The sequence below is a fragment of the Trachemys scripta genome, chromosome 8 (assembly GCF_013100865.1).
Source record: "Trachemys scripta elegans isolate TJP31775 chromosome 8, CAS_Tse_1.0, whole genome shotgun sequence".
Classification (NCBI taxonomy): domain Eukaryota; kingdom Metazoa; phylum Chordata; order Testudines; family Emydidae; genus Trachemys; species Trachemys scripta.
The window spans coordinates 12,412,090-12,435,210 of record NC_048305.1 but is presented as its reverse complement, the minus strand read 5'-3'; the positions used below and the strand labels follow the sequence as shown (position 1 = coordinate 12,435,210).

The 23,121-nt window shown below is 40.3% G+C and overlaps 1 long non-coding RNA gene across 1 annotated transcript; it reads left to right on the top strand.

Annotated features, from left to right (window-relative positions):
* Positions 1–189: 189 nt before the first annotated feature.
* LOC117882175 lies at positions 190–22,804 on the top strand. Its single transcript, XR_004646944.1, has 3 exons — positions 190–348; positions 16,811–16,889; positions 21,774–22,804. It is a non-coding gene; the product is annotated as an uncharacterized LOC117882175 (long non-coding RNA).
* The last annotated feature ends 317 nt before the right edge of the window (positions 22,805–23,121 follow it).

Genomic DNA, 23,121 nt, shown 5'->3' with positions numbered 1-23,121 from the left:
TATTAATTTTATATAGGAGTTCTCACTGTGCAATTTGTGCATTTCTAGCTTTCGGAGAAGTGTGCCATGATTCTGTGGTAATAATATGTCAATTGAAACCAAGCCAAACCCCCTGAACTTCCTTTCATAAATGATATAAAAACAGATTCTAGAGAGCACCTGTGTAAAATATTATACTTCTTTGGAACATTTTCATGCATTTATTTTGTCATGGGGGGGATTAAATAATTTAAATTCCACAGATGGATACAGCACACTGGTTCTTACTTCAGTCAGAAGAATCGGAAACTTGGAGGCAGATGTCAGAGTAGATCTCCAATTAATCTTTCAGACATGTCAACAGTCCTGGTAAGTGGCTTTTTTCCCATGCAATACATAATGCTTATGATGTTATGCCTAAAAGCTTGTCCATTGCAAAAGACTGCCCAAAGCCTGCACATATTGCTAGGGGACATCGAGCTGTTGGTTAGGAAAAATTGGCTGCTGGAGGTGCTGTGTGGGAGGAGATGTAAAACCAAGGTCCTTGTGGTCAGTAAAGTCCTCAAGACCCTTTTCAGAAGACTTAACCACAGTATCCTGGCCAATGGGGTAATTACATTCTGGCTTTACATTCTCTGTGCAGTGTCAACAGAAGTAATCTTCACTTCCGGTTCTAAAATGCTACATACCCATGCTGTGCACTGTTAAATAGTTGCCTTACTTCATCCTGCACTTCAGTGGTGACTGAAGTTACTTGTGTATATAGTGTGCATTTCAGCTGGATACATATGTGAGCTCTTTGGGCTTCTCTGTGGTGAAAAGTTCTATATACAAGTAATGAGGAGCTGCTTAATATATTTCAAGTTATTTAATATAAACACCGTGCTCCAAACTCAACCCTGGCTTTCACCCAGGCAACCTCAGACTACAATTTGGCCTCAAAGAACAAAGCTCTTAGTGCAGATTAATACTTTTCTAGTGCTCTGTGTATATGTGCTTTTTCCTTCAACCCTTTCAGCATTAAGAGCCCTCACTATGTAGCTAAGATTCTACTTCTTAATAATCAGAACATGTTATATATTTTAATCCCCAATACACAGAAAGTAGGTCTGTTAAATAGAGTCACTTTCTTTTTTTTTTTTTTTTAAAAAAAGCACGTCAATAAAAGGAAAATGAAAGGTAAATTCTACCTTTGAAGCTGAGATTTCTGTGCCATCAATGTTGTTAAGAAACACATTCCTCTCAAACACCATGGCAACATAGTGAAAATGCCCTCCTTATTTCACAAGGACTATGTGCTTGTTCTCGCTCTGTCTCCAGCTGATTGACTGCACATTACATATTTTCCCAGCATGATATGGCCTATTCTGTCCTTCCTCTACTATGAGATAAGTAGACATATAGGGTGAAGTCCTGACCCTGTTAAAGTCAATGGAAGGTTTGCCATTGACTTCAGTGAGCCAAGATTTCAACCACATACTTCAAAACCTATGCTGTTCCAGAATGATGAAAGGTTGATTAGGGCTAAAATGTTCACTTAGATACTCTCACGCACACCTGCCATTGAAGTTAATGGGAACCCCATGCATGTATCTGAGGAAAGATTTTGGCATTAAGTGTTTTGAAAAGTTCTTAGGACCAGCTTATATTTTACTGAGCCAAGTCTTGGCTCCATGGAAATCAATTGCAAAACTCTCATATCAAGGGTGTGTTTGGTTTTTTTTTTTCAGAATCTTAGAATTCTTTATTTTTCTCCAGTGGAATCTTATAAAGTTTTTCAGAATGTTAACATCACGAAAAGCAAGGGTCTCTGCCATATGCACATGAAGTTTTGAAATGTGCACATTTAAGTGAACATGACTATCAGCGTATTATGTATGCTCATGCATTTATTAGTACTTATTTATTCAAATTTATTAAAAAATAGCAACAGGTGCTCTTCCTCTGCCATGGGCCCCATCCCACAAATCGAAACACATAACGTAGTATAAAGGATTGGCCACGGGTAAGACTTTTCATCAGGGAACACCACCCACAGCTGAGGTCAAATTTTCAATGGAGCTCAGTGCCCACAAAGGCACCCAAATCACTGGCCTAAACCTGGAGCTGGTCCTGAACCCTTTTGGAAATCTAGCGCTAAATATCTACCAATTCCCTCTGCCCCAACTTTCACCTTCACCTCATCCTCAGTCGCTCAGGTAAATAGATGGATTTTTCACTGCGCCCTGAAGGTTAACTAATTAGAGCTCTGGAGGCCAAGCTGTACAGAGTGCAAGTTCCACACCAGGGGAATATAGGAGCTTCCCCAATTAGAAATAGAAATAAAATAAATCAAAAAACGAGGTGTAGCAACAAACAAATATCCCCCCCACCACCAGAAAAAAAGTTAAATGTTAAATGGGAATGTTAAAGTTTTTGGATGAGCAAGTCTTGAGGATATGACTATAGAGTATTTGCGTGGGGTGTATGTGTGTGTGTACGTACATATATACACAGAGAGAACAATAGGACTGGTGGGTGGACAGGGAGGATGTATATGAACATCTAGAATAATTTCTCTTTTCTAAAATAAGTTTCAAATGGAATTAAGTCAGCCACGGCACTAATTAGTCAGTGGTAGCAAAGCGCTCTGGAGGAAACATAGGAGATGCGTTGTGACTGATTTCTCATTAGATAAACCCCCAACCAGTCCACTGAAAATAAAAACAGTCAGTGCCCTCTTTGTTCCAGTCCTATTTCTCTGGTGATCTTTCACACACTGCAATGCAGAAAAACTGTCTCAAAGAGGCAATTTGTTTTCCATTTCGCTATGCTTCATTACTTCTGAGCTCCAGCCAGGGCTACTAAAAAAAAATCAGTTAGCTCAATTGGTCCGAAAGCGGTTTTCTTTTTCCCTTCTTTGTGAAAGTTACACTCTAGCTTTTCAGATGTGGTTACCTTTGCTTTTCTGAGAATGGTCCCTTGTTTGCTTTCTCTCTCCTGTTTACAGAGCACTAGGTTACTGGGGGGGTAGATTGATATAGTACAGTATATTTATGATAAAAATAGAAACCTGGGAAACTAGAGAAAGTGGCCCTTGCATTCTTATTACCACAGCTCTCAACATATGGCTCAGGTGGGATTTAAGTGACATCTAGGCCTCAAGCTGGCCCTCTGCAGGGGGGTAAATTTCACTCTGGGTGAGGTATCAGGAGCCCCAATCCTGCAATGACTGGCAGGCACGTCCCTCATTGTAGGCAAGGGAGAGTTGTGCACCAGGAGGCTTTGTAGGAGCAGACCCTGCACTGCTATTCTTGACGGAGTCAGCACGGCAAAGTGAAAATCTGCTTTTTCCTGCAAGATGCTGAGCGCCTCCTTGACAGACTGATTACCTGCCCCTGCCATTAAGATGCTCAGATACTTTGGGGATGGGAGCCATATAAGTATTTTAACAGAATAAAGCCAAGAGGCCAGAAGCTGCATTATATTTTCTGTACAGGCCCTTCTGCATTGAGAACTCACACGCACACAAGCCAGTGCACATACAAAGACACGCATGGCAGTTGTGCAGGTCAGAGGAGTAGTGGGGAGTGAAAACAGAATATGGGGAGCAGTAACTCCACTGCACAGCACCTGCAGAAGATTATCTTCCACTAGCAGAAGGCTCCATGTGTCAGTAGAAGGCATGCCAGGGCAGAAGGCTGTGGAGCCCTCCTCTGGCATGATCCTTTGGAGATTGCAGAGAGCTGCTCAGGAATTGATACTGTGTCAAGCACAATTAACCATTCCTCAGAGACTCCAGCATTACCTCTCTGTCTTAGTGCTAATGGCTCCCCATTACAGTAGCACCAGAGCACCTTGAAAACAGCTTATTTGCTGATTTGTGTGTGACTGAGGGACAGCCAAATCGAAGAGATGAAAGTTTGCATTTGCAACATAATGGCTGTTCATGCTGGTTCTGGAGATGCTCAGGCTACGAGCTACTAGTGATGGGCAACCAAAGAAAACTCAAACTAAAGCTATAACTAGGAAGAAAATGTCTAAAAGTTGCAATATTATGTTAAGTGGGTGGGACCTGTATTGCTGAAAATCATTTCTGGGAAGTTCACAAAACTCAGATACATTGCCACAAACCTTGGACTGCTCATTATCCCTTCATGGCCTTGGAGTGAGAACATTATTGCTTTGAATAATGGATCTATTAGTCATTTTCCTGTCTGGGAAACAAACCCTTTAAAGGTGAGACATCTCCACATGTTGCCTCCATTTCTTGCGTGGGGCGCGTGTGAGAACAGATCAACCGCCCCAGTGGGAAATCACCTTACAAACAGCTAAAGGATGTTGAAGGCCTGGGAGAGGCACAGGGGTTGGATCCAGTATAAACGCAGCTTGTTTGGGGTTTTTTAATATTAAACAGAAAAAGCTGCTCATTGGGCAGGAAGATGGAATGTTCCCTACCAGAGGGAATGGCGGAGTGATCTAATCCCCAGGCTGGGATAACCTAGATACCTGGGGTTAACTCACTTTCATCTTTCCAAAAAATATAATTTAGGGCTGATGTCTTTTGACAAAAGATCAGTCTATGCCACCTTTGCATTGCTGCTTCCTAACTGCAGCAAAGGGAAATCCTATTGGATAGAGCTCCAGGTGCAAACAAATTTTCAGCACTTGTAACAAGTAAAACTCAACAGAGGGTCCTGTGGCACCTTTGAGACTAACAGAAGTACTGGGAGCATAAGCTTTCGTGGGTAAGAACCTCACTTCTTCAGATGCAAGCCATCTGTAGTAAAACTCAGTAACTGTCCAGCACTGATAGGTGAGGAAACAGAGTGATCACTGGGGAAACGCAATAGGAAGATAATTCAGCAGCTAACCCTGAAGACCAATAGTAAGATGCCACTACATGAGGGCATCTACCCACCACTCCTTGTAGGCCCAAAAGAGAAGCAGACCTAGAATAGAAGTACCATCACAAAGCTAAAATGTTGTTCAGAAAATGTTTTACATTTCTTGTTTGTTATATAAGGCAGGAGTGTTAGATTAATAGATTTTAAAGCTATAACAGACTCATATGTTCCTCTAATCTGACCTATTGTGTGAACACAGGCCATAGAATTTCATCCAGTAATTTCTTCATCAAAACCATAATTTCAAATTAAACTACATTTGTTTCCTTGTGCCAGGACAGATGATTTTATAAACCAGAGTGCCTTATGTAACAGGTAATTATTCCAACAGCACACCAGAGGTGTGTGCATAAAAGCCATTACTGTGGAGCTGTATGAATTTAAATACTTTCCCTGGACTGTTTTCACAATTTACAACCCTTTAAAGCTCATCTTGTAATAGCGATGTTTCAAGCTTGGAAGTACCACTCTTCACGTGAAGGTTTCGGCATCACTTTAACTGTCCAGTAACTAATGCTGAATTACAGTTAAGTTCTCTTGTGAAAGGATATTTACTTAAAAATCAACAGAATTGTATTAGCATCTATGCTACTAACTCAGAGATTGGGCACACAAATGGTTACGTTGATTTGTTTGCTGCACAAAGGTTTCTAATATATGTTTTCCCATAATTATTTTATTAGAGCCGTTTGAGAAAGACAAGTCAGGCTATCTATCAGCTTTCCTGAACTCAAAGAGTTGTGTTAGAACTGAATTCTAATGATATATTTCCTTGCTGGCATCGGGAAATGTTGTGAATCAAAAGACAACAGATCTTATTATAGAACAAAAGACAAATCTAAATGCTGCACTACAAAAAAATTCAAGTTTTCAACAAATTGGCAGCAGAGACGGGATTTTCCATTGGCATCTAGTAGTCTTTGTCATGACAGATCAAATAATGATGGATAAAAATAAAAGCTGATTTACATTTGGCTGGCTGTCTTGTTACCCTAGTTCTCTTATCTAAACACCAGCTAAACATGAGAAAGAGCTTAGCTTGAAAGAAAACTACAATACCCAGATTCCTAAATAATCCATATGCATGATGTGACCTGCTGTTTATACCCTTTTGAAGCTGTAGATTACAGTTGTGCTAGCTCTCAGCTTGCCATGGTGAAACACTGAGCATCACTGAAGTGATGAATCATAATTACTATACAGCAGACAACAAATCCACGTTTCTGGTGATTTCTGTTCTTCTGAACAAAGCTGTCGCATTGAGGGAAGGAAGGGGGCTGTCAAACACCTACAGAATCAGTTAAAAGATGGACAAAAATGGGTGTAAGATGTACTTTCCCCAGGAGAGAAAGGTGAAAAAGTTACAGCAGTACTGATAAACAAGCCTAAGAATTAATGTGGAATAAATATCTGCAATTAGGTCTCAAGTCAACACCCACTTCCGTCAATGAAAAGACTCCCACTGACTTCAATGCATTCGGAGTCATGATTCGGCAACACTACACATCAGTGAAAATGCAGCAGATCTTTGGAAATTCTGATGATATGCGCAAAGTTGGGGCCTTTTATCCCACTTCTTTTGAAGTCACTGGCAAAACTCTCATTAAACTCCAATAGGGCAAGATAGCGCCATTAATAAAATTGCAAAAAATCACACCAGTTTAGCATCACCAGAATTATGGCAAATATTCACATGGAGTAGAATAAAGGTGCATTCCAGTAAGATGATTAGAGTGTAAAAGAAATGGCAAATGATGCAAATAGAAATCATATGATCCAAGACCTCCAGAAGTCAAACAGATCTCATCTACAGCTGTGTGAAATCTGGGGCAGGAGGGAGAATCTGCCAAACATCCATTATTTTAAATTTCAGATGATTTTGCAACCACAAAATTATATTATGGGTTTGGTTTTTTTGCCTGTTTGCTAACCTGTTTGCTAAAATGGAGTTTTTACATCAAGCCATACAAAAATCTGAAAATTTGGATATTTGCATTGCATATCTCCTTTGCTTAAAAATTGGCCAAATTTTACTCAATTTCAGGCTAAATCTCATCTTTTAAATTTGAAAATACCCCATCTGTGAAAAAAATCAGTGAATTTGGCCAAAGAAAGGACAGTTTTCAATTTCAAAATGAGATGTAAAATGTTGCTAATTTTGAGGGGTTTCAATTTCACTTTTTTAATTTATTTATTTGCACAGCTCTAATTTTACCCAAACCAATCAGAACTCTAACACAGAATTAGAAGTTTCCTCTCTCCTGCCATTATATCCCCCCCCCCCCCACACACACACACACACACACACACCAATAAAAATGAAAAGCTGTTAAAAATTTAGGACAGAAAGAGAAGTGCCAACATTCCTGTTAAATTGTTTTTAATCCTGAGTATTTCGAGTATGGCCAAAACAGAGGAGGTGCTTGAAAACTTGCAAGACAGCTGATCTTCTAAGATCTGCAGCCTGGTTTTCAGACCAAAGACATCTGAGCTTTTGGAAGCAAGTCTACCTTTAGACAGTGGACAGAGTGTTTTGAAATGGATTGTATCCATAAATGGGGGGACAGAACAATTCCACTTACTCTTAGAAGCTCCCTCTAGAGGGGAAAGAAAGAGACCAAAAGAAAAACACATTTATGGAGATGAAACCATGCTAGTAGCAAAGGAAGTCCACATCAGAAACATCTAATCTGAATTGATTTTGTGGCTCTCTCTTAACTGCACTAGCATTTTTTTCCCACACCATTAACTGGAGCCCAAATATGCCCGTTGTCATATGCAGCCACCCACACACAGTCTTAACAAAAATGAATACAGCAAGGAAATTCTACTGAAAATCAGCCTACATCGCTTTGTATTTTAAAGCTGTTTTCTTTTTTTGTTAGAGTATTTCTGTTGTGTTCTCCTTTAAAAAAAAAAAAACTAAAGCTATACCACAAGGTTGTTAAAGTCTGAGAACTAAGCAGCAATGTAAGACATATGGACTCCAAAGAAGTGGGTTTCTTGGCAACATAAGACTTCTCAGAATTCCTTCCCCTGCTCATGTAGCAGTTTTTCAGCAGTTCAGAGACATCAAACGGTTGAACTGATTGCTAAGAGAAATACCTGACTACGGAATACTCTGCACTTCTGTATAATCTTTCATCTGAGGATCTCAAAACAGTTTTTAAAAATTAGTTAATTCATCCTCCTAACACCCTTGAGAAAAATATTATACCCATTTACAGATGGGTAAACTTAGGCACAGAAGGCCAAATTCTGTTTTCACACACAGCTATAAATCCAGAGGAACTCCACTGAAGTGAATGGAGTAACTGATTTTACACCAGTGTAAATACAAGCAGCACTCAAGTGACTTACCTCAGGTCACATCAAACATCAGTGTCAGGTAGAGAAGCCCTGCCTCCCAGCTCCCTACTCTAGTGCGGAGATCACTAACTATTGGCTCTCTGGGCGCCAATTCTTTGTCTGAAATAAAACACTTTTAAACTACTATAATAACAAAAAATATTACAGTAAAATATTGCTACCTTGTACTTTGCTAATTTACCCATAACCCACATTAGTGTGGGTCTCTATCTTCCACTAGAGGCCAGTTCACAAAAGAGGATAAGAGTCTATTTCTGCCAGTGGCTAGAAGAGTTGTTCCTTTAGCTCAGGGATCTAAAACTCACATCACCAAGAGGGCCACATGAGGACTAGTACATTGGCCCGAGGGCTGCATCACTGAAACCTTTTCATACAACAATATAAAAGTGTAGTCAAAAATGAAAAAAATGAAGAGTAATATAGTATGCTATTAAAAGTCAATGTATTAACATTTTAAAAACTGTAACACGAAGAGGGGTTTTAATAAAATATAAACACTCAGTAATGTACCTCACTCAAATGAAAAAACGCATTTACTTTTAAAATTACTTCAGTTAACCCCCCCCTGGTCCCGCCCCCACTCCACCCCTTCCATGAGGCCCTGCCCATACCCTGCCCCCATTCCAACCCTTTCCCCAAAGTCCCTGCCTGAACTCCCCCCCTTCCCTGCCCCTATTCAAACCCCTTCCCCAAATCCCTACCCCAGCCCCACCTTTTCTCTGCCTCCTCCCCTGAGCGTGCCATGTCCCCACTCCTTCCCCCTCCCCCTCCCCCTCCTGGAAAGTCCTAAGCACCGCCAAACAGCTGTTTGGTGGCGGGAAGCGCTGAGAGGTAGGCAGAGGAGCGGGGAGGCTGCGCGCTCGGGGGGGCAAGGGAGGAGGGGAGCTTGGCTGCTGGTGGAGTCAGTGCCTATGGTGGGCCCCTGTGGGCCGTGTGTTTGAGACCCTTGCTTCAGCTCAAGCTTTAAAGGCTCTTATTTTCAATGCTGAGGCTCCTTGTTTCAATCCCTACTGATGGAGGGTGGTTACATGCACACAACCTGTACTTCCCCCCAAAAATATGGAGTCTCTGCCCAACTCTCGGCAAAAATGCAATAACAAAGGTCTCCTCTTACCACCACCTAATGGGGCAAATTCATTCCTGGTGTAGTTCTACAGTCTTCATTAGCAAAGAGCAACTATATACTTGCAGTCAAAATGATTTATTTTTAACATTAAAATCACAACATCAGAAAAAGAATAAGAGTATTGTCTCCAGGACAGCTCACACATCGCGTAAGCACCTTCTTGTAACAGTTTGCACCAAACAAAACAAAAAATGGCTGCCAGTCTCCTGTGAACCACAGATCTTTAGACGTGTCAGATGCAGTGCATGGAAACACTGTTATAACTGGTATAAAGCTACATACACCACTCCGCACTACGAAGTATTATCAGAAATAATCAAAACCAAATTGCAATGGTCAGATAAATGAACAAAGTGTAATTTGGGATACTCACTCTTGATCAATAGTTTCCTCACATAGAACCTGCTCACGGTAAGCAAGGTACTGAGGCCCAGGTCTACAAAGGTATTTAGGCACCTAATTCCCATTCATTTCAATGGGCCATGAAAGCACTGAGCACCTTGCAGGATCAAGGCCTCTTGCAATGCACAACCTTCAGTCATTCACAAGAGGTCTCCCAGTCATGAGTGTGAATTAACAGTCTGTGCTTCGTATTTATTATTGGCATTCATAGATTCATAGATTCTAGGACTGGAAGGGACCTTGAGAGGTCATCGAGTCCAGTCCCCTGCCCTCATGGCAGGACCAAATACTGTCTAGACCATCCCTGATAGACATTTATCTAACCTACTCTTAAATATCTCCAGAGATGGAGATTCCACAACCTCCCTAGGCAATTTATTCCAGTGTTTAACCACCCTGACAGTTAGGAACTTTTTCCTAATGTCCAACCTAAACCTCCCTTGCTGCAGTTTAAGCCCATTCTTAGAGGCTAAGGTGAACAAGTTTTCTCCCTCCTCCTTATGACACCCTTTTAGATACCTGAAAACCACTATCATGTCCCCTCTCAGTCTTCTCTTTTCCAAATTAAACAAACCAAATTCTTTCAGCCTTCCTTCATAGGTCATGTTCTCAAGACCTTTAATCATTCTTGTTGCTCTTCTCTGGACCTTCTCCAATTTCTCCACATCTTTCTTGAAATGCGATGCCCAGAACTGGACACAATACTCCAGTTGAGGCCTAACCAGTGCAGAGTAGAGCGGAAGAATGACTTCTCGTGTCTTGCTCACAACACACATGTTAATGCATCCCAGAATCACATTTGCTTTTTTTGCAACAGCATCACATTGTTGACTCATATTTAGCTTGTGGTCCACTATAACCCCTAGATCTCTTTCTGCCGTACTCCTTCCTAGACAGACGCTTCCCATTGTGTGTGTGTGAAACTGATTGTTCCTTCCTAAGTGGAGCTCTTTGCATTTGTCTTTGTTAAACTTCATCCTGTTTACCTCAGACCATGTCTCCAATTTGTCCAGATCATTTTGAATTATGACCCTGTCCTCCAAAGCAGTTGCAATCCCTGCCAGTTTGGTATCATCATTGCAGAGGGCCTGAAGATTCTCCTCAGAATCAGACCCCAAGTATGCCAGACGCTGCACAAACTCTTAGGAAGATGTAGTCTCTACCCAAAGAGTTCAAGTGCAAAGTGTCTTTGTAATCTCAGAGCACTACTATCCACAATTACCTATGTTGGTTTGGAATAACCTGAGCACTTTATTATTGTAATCTGCTCTACATAGACAATAATTCTTTTCTGGGCATATAGCTTTCATTTATGGAAACATAAAATCATTTAAATATTGCATCATGGAAACAGCTTGGTTCTGAAACCTGACTGCCTTTATTCCACTCCAAAGCAGATGTGCAATGTGAGATGACAAAGCAGAGACAAGGGACCACCAAACAAATGTTTCTACAAGTACAGCATTTATCTTAGTTTCATTAAAATAATCCACTGAATCCTGTCAGTGACTGCTATAAACTGTAACTGATTTCCATGTTTTCCCAGCTTTCTGGCACGGGAATACGTTATTGTAAAACATATGCAGACATTTCAGACTAATTAAAAGGATTTTATCTGGTTGAAATAATATTTTAAAAAGGCATTTCTTTGCCTGTGTGTTCTAATAGCAGCTTAGATTATTAAAACTGACAAATTTTTAAAATTAAATTTATATTTCATTGTTTATGCTTTTTGTTTATTTTTGCATTTCTCACAGTATAGTCAAGTTCATATTTGTTTACAGTCAGTTTCTAGTCAAGTTCATTTCCAGGTTCTCTAGCGTCTACGCATGAGGCAGGATGGTCCAGTAGTTAGGACGCTAGCCTAGGACTTGAGAGCATGTCTATCCGGGATAAAAGCCTGGCAGCCTGGCAACAACTGGCCTGGGTCAGCTGACTCAGGCTCACGGGGCTCTGGCTGCAAGGTTAAAAATTGCTGTGTAGATCAGAGGTTTTCAAACTGTAAGTCAGGCCCTCCTAGCAGAGCATGGAGGAACGTTGAGGGGGGCAAGCAGCGACACCAGCAGGGCCTGAGACAGCCCCCATAAGGGCCAGAGAGGGAGTGCCACCTCCACCCCTGACTCGCCTCAGCAAGCCACCCAGCCTGTGGATCAATGTCAACATCAGCCATGGCCGGCCGATTTCTGCTCCCAGCAACCTCTGCGCCCAGCGTTGGCTCCACCCCAGAGACCATCGCATGTGTCCATTCATGGGCGGCGGATTAAGGCTCCCCTGGGAGAGGCTAGCTCCCTTTCCCACCTCTTCCTCCCACGGCCCAGCCCACACTCCACAGCCGCTCTGCCCCAGGCCCCGCCCCCTCACTTGCTTGATCCCCCTCTCCTCCCCCCACCCCCACGAACCCACCCGCCCACTGCTCCCTCTGTCCCTCCTCTCCTCCACCCCCCTCCCTCCCGAGGCCCCTGCTGCTCACGCTCTCCTTGTCCCTCCTCTCCTCCAACCCCTCCCCGGTGTGGGGGAGAGGAGTGATGTGGTGAGTGGTGGGTAGGGGGTCTTGCAGGGAGGGGGATGGAGGAGAGGAGGGACACAGGGAGCGGTGGGAGGGACTCGTGGGGGTGGGAGAAAGAGAGGAGGGATGCAGTGAACTGGGGGGGGTCTCGCAGGGGAAAGGGATGGAGGAGAGGAGGGATGCAGGGTGGTGCGGGCTTCATGGGGGAGGGAGATGGAGGAGAGGAGGGACTCACCAGGCAGTGGTGGGGGAGTCTCGGGGAAAGGGCAGAGCAGGGAGGGGAAGAAGCAGAGCACAGGCAGGGCCACCACAGCCCAGGCCTCCGGCGACAGGTCAGTGGTGGCTGCGACAGGTGAGGCTTAGCCTCCCTGGCCCATTATACCTGCTGCCCATGAGCCTGTTGCTGAGGAAGCCTTGACTGTGCCATTGATAAGTATCTGCTCTTTGAAACTCACAGGTGTAGGTAATTTAACTAGAGTTGTGTGAAGGTCTAGGTTAGGTTTATGAGTGGGCGATCAAGCATACTTTTGCATGTGGCTAGTTTTGTCTGGGTTGGGGCGCAACCGAAAATTGTAATTCGAAGAGGAGGCTCAGTGCAAACCACTGGTGTAGATGTTCAGGCTTGGGCTGGAGACCAATCTCTGGGACCCTCCATCCTCACAGGATGCCAGAAGTCACATTCCAGCCTGAGCCTGAACAGCCACACAACAATTTTTCAGCCCTGGAGCCCAAGCCCCACAAGCCCAAGTCAGCTGACCCAGACCAGCCATGGGTTTTTTTGTCCCCATGTATACATACCCCAAGAGACCTAAATTCAATTCCTTGCTCAGCCATAGACTTCAAGTGTGACAAAAGAAGTTAGGCACCTAAATACCTTTCTGGGTCTGGGCCTTAACCTCTCTATGCCTCACTTCCCCAGCTGCTAAATGAGGACAATAGTACTTTCCTACCTAATCGGGTGCTGTGAGGTATAAATACATTAAAGATTGTGATGTGCTCAGATACTATGATGATGAGGGCCAGATAAGCACCTAAAAAAAAGTGTGTGTTTGGGTTGAAACACATGCTGCTACCAACGTCATACGAAACTAAAATATGTGAGAGAAAGAAGCTACTTTTAAACCCTTATGTATTCCACTAACACGACCGTGTACGTGCTGTTACATGAATTGTACCTTGTCACTACAGTGAAACGGCAGTTATTATATAGAATTTTGTGGTAAGTCATATATCAAAAAAAGTGTAAAGATACTGTATTCTCTGTACTGGAATATGAACTCAAACATTTGGCTCTGAATTTTGAATCCAAAACATTAAAGTTGTTTGAAATTAGAGAGATCTAATTCCTTGACCCTTAGAGAGATCTGAAGTCCTAATAACAAAACAATATAATGACAACACTGAGTACCTATATAAAGCCTTTTCTCCATAGATTGTAAAGCACTTACCAAAGGATGAGTATCATCATCTGTTTTACTGAGTGAGAAACTGAGGCAGAGAGATTAAATGACTAACCACAGCACACATTCAGTCAACAGGAGAGTCAGGAATAGAACTCAGATCTCCTAAGTCGCAGTCCCATGCTTTACCTACTGCTGAAAAATAAAAACACAGTTTGTGATTCTAGTTCATTTTGTGCCGAATACACCAACCATCTGCACACAGAAAGCTGGTGTCTCTCCACCACATCCATTCCAGCCTGATCTGACTATATGCTGCTGCTTACGACACCTAAGGCTCGTCTGCACAGGGAAACTGACTGGTATAACTGCCCATGTGGACACTCTATTCTAGACAAAAAGTGACTTTATTCTATATAGGAATAAAACACTGGTTTCTCTTCCAATTTTGGCTATTAAGGATTTCTGTGCTTTATACACTGGCATGAATAATGATGGGGTGGCACATGACTGCTGCATTTGATATTATGTGAAATAGTATTAGACCCAGAAGCAAAAGATGCTCATTTTGTCCAAGTGAAGTCTTTGACCATTCTGCACAGACATTATGAGTTAGTTTGTGACTGAAGCTGCATAGCTGTATGAGGAGCATATAAAAGGAAGCAAAGACTGCCTTGCATGGGATACCCACATGGTGGCTCCAGGTGTGTAGGAACAAACAGCTGGGTGTACCAACTACTCCCCTCATCACTGGAGCAGGTGCACTCTGGAGCAGCTCTGTAACCCTCCCAAATGCAGTTTTCAGCACATCAGAGCCAATACAGGGGATGTCTTTGCAGCTGTCCTATACCAGCAGCACATTAATTCTCCCCCTCTCTACATGTTAGAGGACAAAGCAAAGAGGTAACTATGCATCTCAGAGGAATCAATCCCTCCAGGCATTGTTCCCGAGTAGGTGCAGCTACATGCAGCCCCACAGGCAGGGTTTGTGGCAAAGCTACAATCTAATCCAGGGAGATGCATCATACACTGTTATAGCCATAATACAAAACCAGAGTATGTGAGATAAAGAAGCTAGTGTCATTATATATGAAAAGACAGAGGATGCTCTTTTCCAAAGGGACCTGGTGATCTATAAATGTACCAGCTGGTTTCTTGTTGGTGAATTCCATCGTTGTACATGTGTAATTCCGAAAGTCAGCAAGCCCTTACAAATTAAGTGTCTTTCATGATCATGTTAATTTTGAAAAATCAAACAAAAGCTCCTTAAAAGATCCATAGCAATTCTAGGGCAGAGTCTTGAAAACACCTGAGTTAACACTGCCGGTGGTTCTCTTTCCCTTACTACATTATAACACAATACTGTAGGGGGCTAAGGGGAGTGCGACTGAGAAACAGAAGCTTTCAGTTTTAAGTGGCTGTATAAAATCCAACCCAGGTCAGTGATGACCAAAGGTTCTTACCATCCGAAGGTTGTTTGCTGGCTGATGTGAAATGAGTTTGGGAGCCTCAGTTCGGTTCCTTCTTGGCAGTCACAACAGAGAAGCCAAAGACCAAGTGGGCTATGGGGCTCTAACATTCCTTCTCACCACAGTGGCCAGAATTGAGATGCACTGTTAAGGAAACACAGGAGGGGAAGATTGCACTGCTGTACCTGCTCTGCAATATGGTGTAGGTGCAGTAGATCTTACCACACATACAGAGCTCCCACTGCTTAAATGACAGGTCTGCATGCAAAGGACATACGGGATTGAGCCCTGACAATTTAAACTCAGAATGACCCAGGTAAAACCAGGAACCAAGAGGTTTTGGAATCAACTTTTAAAAGTAGTGAGGTTTTAAAGCTTTGCTCACAGTGGCAGGGAACACATTTTGTTATATGCTCAGAGTCTAATAATTATATCCCTGTTGTGGTCTCCTGAAGGCTGGCAAACTGCTCCAAGCTTTGAGTGGGATTTCACATTTGCCTTGGCACGGTGCAAGGAATAAAAAAAAAGCCCTCCATAAATCTAAATGCACATGCTCATCAGAAATGTTATAGAACATCTAGGTACTGGATCCACACAGCCCTCAGTGAATGTACCTAATTTGCATCAATGTGAACCCATTTACCTCAGGAGATGAATTTTCCCAATGGTATGGAGGAATCACAACTGCTATTTACAGCACTAAAAGGCCATGAAAAACATAGTTTTTCTATTCCATGGCTGAAATAAGGAACAACCACAATAATCTATCATCTAGGACCTGGTGAGTCTATATGTAACCATAAAAATACACGATGCAACTACAGTACATACAATTACTATTAGGGTGCCTATAGCCACAGTACATACATTTACTATGAAAGGACAGTTTATTATCCGTATGCCTTTAAGTAGTAATTGAATGTAGTTATATAGACTTACAGAAATGCCCATAATGATCTTAGCATTTCACTGCAGTGGCAGTGATGCTGTAGTACTTATATGGAGACACCTCTCAAAACAGGAGTATCCACCATCCTGCTGGATGCCTCTTGGTATAAGAGTATACATGACCATACTACAACAGATCACTTGCTTCCCATTCCACAGAGGTCAATGCTATGTCTCTGGCCACACAGCCAGATTTGCAGGATCAGTGCTTGAGCATGAGAAATTCATATTGGCTTGCTCCAGAATTTTTCCTGTATGTACTGCACTCTGCAGACTGAACTTCCAGTGATAAAGTGCATTTCGAGTCAGTGAACACACATGGATATGTAAGGCATGATGCAGATAGCAAACTCAGCCACATGGGCAGATGCAGCTTGTAAGTACTTTAATATTTATTGCTAATCTGAGTTGCTATCAAAGCAGAACTTAAAAGTGGCCCACCATCAAGGACCTGATTTAGCAAAGCACTTAAGCACATACTCATTTTAAGCATGTGATCTAAGCATGTTGCATAAGTGCTTTGTTGACTCAGGGGGCGATAAAAAAACTTGCTGATAGCTGGAATTATTTGCCATTGATATTTCATTGGCTATTAGGAGTTAGAAATAAAATGCATCTTAGAAATGAAAGTGTTCCCTTTACTAAATTGCAAAGCATAGTAGAAGTGGTTATAATTGTTTGATACAGTAACTGATCACTTTCTTCTTACCATCTTCTTATTTAAGGGCATTTAGGATAGAAGCGCTTTGACGGATTAAGAATTGAAGATTCCTATACATTTGTAGTTGGGGTGCTTAGAGCATGGTGAGTTAGTTTCACATCTCACATGGACTAGACTGATAAATAAATTGTACCATAGTTTTTACATGTTGATTTGAATGTTGTGTTTTAAATAATCAGAAATGTTTGAATCCTGGGTAAAATTGAAATAATTAAATTTCTTCCACAAGTGCAGTGACCCTGTAGCAAGGTTGGAAGTAAAGAGCAGCAGACAGTATGTTACCAGACTGGAACGTCAAATTTGTAAGACGGAATGTGCCTATTGGTCCATTAGGTTCAGTATACTTGATGAGTCATAGAACGGTTTAAAAAAAATCCTGACACATTCAGTCTTTCATGCAATTCTGTTCACAGAGAAACAAATTTTTTCCTGACCCCTGCAAGGATCAGCTGCTTATGCCCTGGACCACGTCAGTTCATTACCACTATTTTAGAATGTATCACTCAGTGTAATTATTATTACTAATCGTATTATCCAGCTGTTTTTAAAATCCAGCTACAGAATTTAACTTTATGGACATTTTACTGTAAGAAGTCTTTACCATATGTTCTGCCCCTTAATTATGCATGCCACAAAAGCATATTTTATAATGACATAAATACAAAGCAAGATGAAAGTAATGGAAATGCCTGTGTGTTCTTTTCACAATGCAGCTGTATTTGTGATATTTTTCTCATCTGCCATAAGAAAAAAGTGATCCCCCAATATAGTAGGTTTCCTAATACAGTGAAGGTTTTCCATCATGAACATTGGTGGATGTCAAGAATGACGGGCTTATACATTTTCCCCATTCCTACAGGTGCTGAGAGGCTTAATTCATTTAATATCTTTAAATCACATTGAATCCTGGCATGTAAAGCGCTTAGAGCTGCAACATTTATTATATTATTAATCGTTATTATTAAAGACTGGGAATTTTGTATAGTAGTTAGAGCAGGTGGCTGTTAGCTAGGATTCCTACATTCTGTCCCCGCTGTGACAATGACTCATAGTGTGACACTGGGCAAATCTCTTAACCCTATTGCAAAGTGTGTGTCGGAATATTTCCCTAGCTTCCTGAGATGCCATGAGAATTAATTAATGGTTGAGATCATCCAAAGAAAGGTATTTTATAATTAGTAATTACAATTATTTATTGTATTTAAATTTCCAGTCTATCATACAAACTATATAGATAAACTGGAGTTGGGAACTGGTGTCATACATACAAATTTGGGTGCATTTAGTGTAGCAGCATGAAAGGATAGACAACAGGTATTTTCCTGACCTTTCCCAAGCCAAGTACTATTTAAAGTGAGCCCTCTGCTCTATATTATCTATTTCCTGTATGAATGAATGGGTCTTTCTGGTGTGTGGTGGTTCAAAGCCAATGTGTCCGTTTCTCCTGAAGCACCCAGAGGTTCACTTAAAACCATGTATTCAGCTCTTGTTAATGTCACAAATAAATGACGTATCAGAGAAAGTGTATTTTGTCCTGAAGAAATACAGGACTTCCACTGCTCGAGATTCTGAGCCTGCCTCTGAAGACTTGCTTTTAAAAAAAAAAAAAAAAAAGTTGTTGACATTAGAGGAAAAACCAGGTTTCCTGTTTGAACTTTGACAGGTACTGGAAGATATGAGTAACGTCAAATCTTGGTCTGCTCTAAAGGCAGCCTGTGGTCAGGGGGTTCTCACATTTGTTGTGTAGAAGAGCTTTGAATTGTTTGCAGGTACCTCATAGAAGAAACTCAGAGATTCTTATCAAGATGTAGGGCTTGTTATGAAATATGTGCATTCGTGAACAGGCTCGAAGAGATCAAAACGGCTCCAGATGACATGCCTCTCATGCTGTAAAATGTGGTAGATGCTCCCGAGATACCTCTGAAAACATCACATGTCACAGTGTTGTCAAGTACACACACTGGCTACCTTTATTTCCATTTCATGCTGCATGGCAGCAAAAGGACCTTTGTATTTTTCCAGGCCAGTTCATTTTTGTAATAGTTTGAATCAAAACTTTATATCTTAGAGCTTTATAGAGCTACTCAGCAGGTCATTTGTGAAGTAAACTGAACCCTGGAGAAGATTTAATATAAATACTCGGTGTTGTCTGAACTGAAAGTGGAGCATTCCAGAGCTTCTGAAAATGATGGGTTGGACATAAAGCCTGGCAGACTGCAAATCCAGGAATATATAGGCTTCCCCAGACAGCACTGCCAATGCCAATTAATCAAGCCCACAACACCTCCTTCCATCCAAGTCCTGGCTTCCCAGGAGTAGAGGGTGCCAATCCTGCCAAGTGCTGATTTGTTCATCTACTTACCTGTAGGCTGACACCTAGAAGCTCATTGTCACTTAGGACCTGATATAAAGACCACTGAAGTCAATGGGAGTCTTTGGTGCAGTCCCGTGTTGTTTAACCAAGGTCTCCAAAAGTGAAAGGCAAAAACATTTATCTAAGGTGCCACCTAGACCCCTTTCCCTGTCACAGCAGGATCCCCTAACTTCCATCATTTACTTCTGCTTTTACATATTTTGAACTCTCATTCTAGTTGACCACCCCAATGCAGCATTATAGTATCTTTGTACATACAAGAGCCCTAAGTTTCAATTTTCTACACCTCTAATGCAAACCATATTTTCAAATATTCTACTAGGGAAAAGGCCTCCCAGAGCGCTGCTAAATCTAAGTCATACTGGGGGATATGTTTAGTTCATGTTTTCATATTACAACTTAATCTCTGAATATTTTAGTACATAACTTTTTTCTTAATACTCTTAGGTAGCATTAATTAAAGCAAAACTCTGAACTGCAGTCTGCAGATCTCTTAACCACACTCTGGATTCTGTCATATCCTGTGCTCATTCCACACACAAATTTCACTGACGCCAATAGCCGTTCTGCACAGAGTGTCAATGCAGAATAAGCATTTATCCACAAAGGAGAATTTTCCCTTAGACTAGATTAATAAATAATAATTTCTGTGAATACATTTATGCAAAGTAGACCTCAGGGTATTTTGTAAATTTCCTTACTCTTTTATGGATCCTACCTGTTAATTAATAATTATGTAGGTGCCCTCAATTTCAATGGAATTGAAAGTGCTCAGCATCTCACAGGGTCTGGTCCTACATGAACTCTCTGACAGACACCAGTGCACCTGGATGTGATTATGTAGGTGACTATTCACAGTATTTACCTGAAACATACTGGACTGATGAGATGGCAGAGGTTAACATATTTTAAAAAACCTTTGCTATTCTGGAACTGCGACCCCTTCTGCACTAAACATTTACTGAGTTTCAAGATGCAGGCTCAAACACAGGCCCACCCCAGCTGTATTGCAGTTATAGAGAATAATGCAAAATAATAAAACAAAAAAATAATAATAATATATAAATAAAATATATAGTCTGTTTACATCTGTAACTGCTTTGCTTCATCTATTCCCATGCCCCTGTTGTATTTGTTTTCCATGATCATTAGTGTGATACAGCTATACTAGCATGAATGATAACAGAAAGCTGATTTTAATACTGGAATAGACATGGAAAGCATATGTTAAAGTTAGACCCCCTCCAACCACAGGATAGAAACAATACCGTGTGGTTTGAGTAGCAGTCATATCTAAACAACACAGTTTGAATTTTGGATTTGGAATAGCAAACCACAGATTAAATTAAATTTGAGCCTTTTTAAAGTGATTTCAAGCAACCAATAAATCTGAGAATAATCACAATCTGAGAATTTGTGAACATAAAAAAAAGTTGAAATTCATTGGATTATGAATTATGTATTATGAATTAGTCACTCACCTCTAATTATAACACAGTGTAGATGGAATCAAAGCACATTAAAAAAATCATATCCTTTCAAGCTATGAAATGGAAGAGAAAAATATATGTTTAGTTCTGATGTGACCCTTTTTCAGTGATTTTCATGATTTGTTCTTGTAAATTAAGTGAAGAAAATTATTAATTACCTTTTAAACAATTGAATAGATTTTGACAATTGGATTCTAATCAGATATTCTGGCACAGTTGACATAGAAATGTAATTTTAATGCAGTAATTTAAGACAAGGGTCTGATCCTTAAGTCCCTGTGAGTCACTGGGACTTAAGCACATGCTTGAAGTTAAGCATGTGCTTAAGTGCTTTCCTGGATCAGGGCCATAAATTACAAAGAAAACAGAGAGAGTCTAATCATCCTCCCATTGAAGTAATTAGGCTATTTACCATTTCAATGGAATCAGCATCAGACTGATACACATTTTCTAAAAGAACTAACACCAACATTAGTAGAATTTTTTTTTTTAACTGAAATATAGTATAGAATGAAATTTCTCAATACAAAGATCAAGAAAACCCAATAGGATTATAACTAGAAGTAAAAATCAGGGGGTAGCCATGTTAGTAGTATCCACAAAAACAAAAAGGAGTCTGGTGGCACCTTAAAGACTAACAGATTTATTTGGGCATAAGCTTTAGTTGGTGCATCTGAAGAAATGAGGTTTTTTACCCATGAAAGCTTATGCCCAAATAAATCTGTTAGTCTTTAAGGTGCCATTGGACTCCTTGTTGTTTTTGTAGAAGTAATAATGAACACTTAAATGATATTGTGGTGAGGAATAACTTTTGCTCAGTTTATATACAGCTCTATAACATCATAAAACCTTTGGGTCCTGGGAAAACAGTTTATTTAAATAAATCTTTGTGGTTTTTTAAAAACCAATACCTTCCCAAGCAAAACAGTTTAAAATAACTCATTAACTTTCACTGCTCCTTTGATTCCTTAATTATTAATGTGTAACTGTCCATTAAATTCAAAGTGCCATACGCTGCTTTGCTATTACAACCATATTGATCTTGTTCTCTTTGCCAGAATGTGTTAACATAAAATAAGGCCAGGTGTTTTCTCTCTTTGTAGATTTTGAATATTAATGGACAATCAGACTAAGGATCAAACAACCAGGAGATGTGAACAAGTCTGATTAACACTGAGGCTCATCCACTTTAAACATATCACTAAACAGCATGCAGTTATCAAGCACTGTTTGTGTTGTCTTATATTCACAAATCATAATATAAAACAGTCATGCTTCCATTAATGAAGAAAAATGTGTTTAATTATTTTTTTATTATCTGCATTTTTAAAGTACTGCTAGAAAATATTATCATTCTTACTTAAATTTTAAAAATGTAAAGTAATATTGCTGCAAAGACTTTTCATTTTAACTTGAATTGCACTCTGGTACGGAGAAAGTTCAGAAAAGGCAAGAAAACTGTGTGCGCTCTCCCAAGAAAATCTTAAGTTATTATATCCATATTCTCCTTGGTAATATACATGTGGTGCAGATCTACTTCTAGAAAACCCACCACACCTGCTCTTAAATTCTAGCAATCAAATGCCACTGTACGTGACTCCAGTCCTACCAATGAACTCTACATAAATTTCATTTTTAACAGCAATATTGGCTGATTTCAAGGTCAATATATTATCAAATAACACTGCAAACACAGACTGAGAATCATAAAAATGCGGTTGCTTATTTAATTGAATATGTTTTTAACAAAGCAACTGATTTTCAAAGTATTAAAAAAAAAATTTTTTTTTTAATTCTGTATGTCCACAAACATGAAAGCAAACTACAGAAAAAAAAAACTGTTGGTAATTTTCTGTAAGTTTCAAAAGATAGCAGGATATACATGCTGTTTTATGTTTCTATGTATAGCTATCTACTGGCAAGCGTACAGTGGAACAAAGATAGACATCTAGATATATTTTTACCTGCAGTAGACGTGTTTGCATGGAGATAGATTCATAATTAGATAAGTAGACAATGGAAACTTCTGAAATTTGTAGCTTTGGTGTGCATCAAGTCTATATGTAGCACCTTTATTTCTTGAGTGAGAAATTCTCACACAGCAGTAGATATAGATATAGATTTATTAACGAAATGCATCTAATTATTGCTACTGTGAATTCACTGTTTGATATATCAGATTATATTTCTTAGTGGTTTGCTTTGTTAGATTCATTGCAATACAACTGAATTTATAAAAACGGAAATGAAATAAATATATTAAATTAAAACTTTTCTTTGGCATCAAGTGCTGGATTATTTAACAGATGAATCATGTCTGAATTAGCAAATGAGAAGATTGTGACAAAGTATAAAAAGCAAATCTTAGGCATAGTTAAAAGTAGCAAACTTTGAAAAGTGGCAAGCCTTGAAAAAATGTCACTCTAAAGTCTCTCTTTTTTTTTTTTTTTA